We start from the raw sequence: 2,186 nt of genomic DNA, 5'->3' as shown, positions 1-2,186 counted from the left end.
TGCAGCATAGATGTGGCCCTCAGAGACCAGAAGAAGAATCAGATCTCATTCTCATATTTGGCATCAGGCTGGCTCACCAAACTGTTTCTCAATGCATTGGACCATATGGTTAGTTACCTTTTTGCCTAGAGCACAGAGCAAGCAGAATACCATCCAGGGCAAGATCACTCTGCATATGTATCAGATGGCAATTATAACCATAAATCAAGGGTCATTAATGCTGGTGAAGGCTTTATAGCAGCTTTATTAGTAGAAGTTCCTAAGAGAAAAAGCTAGACTTCTCTGAGATTCTTTGTGATCGTGCCTCTTCTCTTCTGTTCTTTGAGCACTCTGTAGGTTGCATCAGCACCTGCAGGGCCCCTGTTACCCAGAAAGTTAGCAGAGATTATGAATGGTAGCCCTGCAGTGGAGAGAGAAGGGGCAAATAGTGAAAGGTACATTACATTTTTAATTCCACCAGTTTTATTAATTTCAATGCCATTTGGAAGGGGGATGTAGCTCAGTGGTAGAGTGTATGCTTTGCATGTATAAGGTTCTGGGTTCAATCCCCAGCATCTCCATTTTTATCCTTGGTGCACAGCAGGACTCAGTTCCTCTCCGGAGAAAGGTGGGAAAAGGGTCCCAATCCCCAGCATCTTCATTTTTATCCTTGGGGCACAGCAGGACACAATTCCTCTGCACAGGAAGGTGGGAAAAGGGTCCAAGAAACCTTCATGTCTGAGCACGGATATCCAGGCTGGCCTGAGGGCAAAGAAGAAAAGCATACTGGCGGTGGAAGCAGGGGACAGGGACAAAGGAGGAGTACACCTCCCTGACCCGAGCTTGTAGGGATTTGGTGAGGAGCAGCACTGGAGCTCAGATTAGCTTCTGGGATTAAGGATAACAAAAAGTCCTTCTTTAAGTATATAGGGAGCAAGAAGAAGTCTCAGGGTAACATTGGACCCCTATGAGGCAGGGTATGGCAGTTGGTGACAGACGCGCAAGAGAAGGTAGAACTCTTCAACAAGTTCTTTGCCTCTGTGTTCCTGTCTGCTGACAATGGGGTGCTCTCGGGTGATAGCGCAGAGAGGCCCAGGAAGGATGCAAGTCCCCCGACTGTTAGTTCACACCTAGTTAAGGATTACCTGCAGGGCTTAGATGTTTCCAAGTCAGCGGACTCAGATGACCTTCATCCGCGGGTGCTGAGGGAATTGGCTGGTGTCATTGCGGAGCCATTGGCACAGCTGTTTGAGGACTCCTGGTGCTCGGGCCAAGTCTCCGAGGACTGAAAAAGGGCCAATGTGGTCCCTATTTTCAAGAAAGGGAGGAAGGAAGAGCCTGGCAACTACAAGCCAGTCAGCCTCACTTCTATCCTGGGGAAGGTTTTTGAAAAAATTATCAAGGACCACATTTGTGAGAGCCCTGCAGGGGAACTGATGTTGAGGAGTAACCAACACGGGTTTGTGCTAGGCGGATCCTGCCTGACTAACCTGGTGTCTTTCTATGACCCATGGTTCCAGGCTCCATGCAGACGGAGCCCCTGGCTCGGGGCTGCCTGTCCCTTTTTACAGCTCTGGGGCCCGGGAGCATGGCCACCTCCCCTTGCGAGGTCTGCTCCCTACTGGGGTCTCTGGCGCGCCAGCTGGAGGAGCTGCAGGCCACAGTCCAGAAACTGCGTGCCATCAGGGACTGCGAGCAGGAGATAGACTCCTACTGCCAGGCCCTTCTCCCCAGGGAGCCGCAGGGTAGAGCACCGTCTCCCTCCAGGACTAAGGAGGACCCTGGGACCTCCCGCTCTGCCCAGTCAGGGGCATGGACCAAGGTGGTCAAGGACCCTAAGGCCCACCGCATCAAGGTCCCTCCCTCGCTAGAGCTTAGCAACAGGTTCACACCTCTTGCAGCCCCAGCAGAGCCTGCTCAGTTGCCGGCTCCCACAGGCAACCCAGGCTCAACCGCAGCTACTGGTCCCGCTCTCCCCAAGTCAAAACGAAAGGTGTTTGTTGTGGGAGACTCCATCCTGCGGGGCACTGAGGGGGCAATCTGTTGCCCCGACCCCTTAGCCCAGGAAGTCTGCTGCTTCCCGGGGGCCCGCTTCCGAGACATTGCGGAGAGGATCCCAGAGCTCCTCCAGCCCACAGACCACTATCCCATGCCCCTTATTCACATGGGCACCAATGACATGGCTCAGAGCACCCCCAGCCAGCTCA

General features: G+C 53.1%; 1 non-coding gene across 1 annotated transcript; it reads left to right on the top strand.

The window, feature by feature from the left end:
- Positions 1–488: 488 nt before the first annotated feature.
- On the top strand, positions 489–560 carry TRNAA-UGC. Its single transcript has one exon. It is a non-coding gene; the product is annotated as a tRNA-Ala (tRNA).
- The last annotated feature ends 1,626 nt before the right edge of the window (positions 561–2,186 follow it).

The sequence above is a fragment of the Crocodylus porosus genome, unplaced genomic scaffold (genome assembly GCF_001723895.1).
Source record: "Crocodylus porosus isolate Cpor-Errol unplaced genomic scaffold, CroPor_comp1, whole genome shotgun sequence".
NCBI classification, from domain to species: Eukaryota; Metazoa; Chordata; order Crocodylia; family Crocodylidae; genus Crocodylus; species Crocodylus porosus.
The sequence above is the reverse complement of the archived record's forward strand: the minus strand, read 5'-3'. Positions and strand labels throughout refer to the sequence as shown.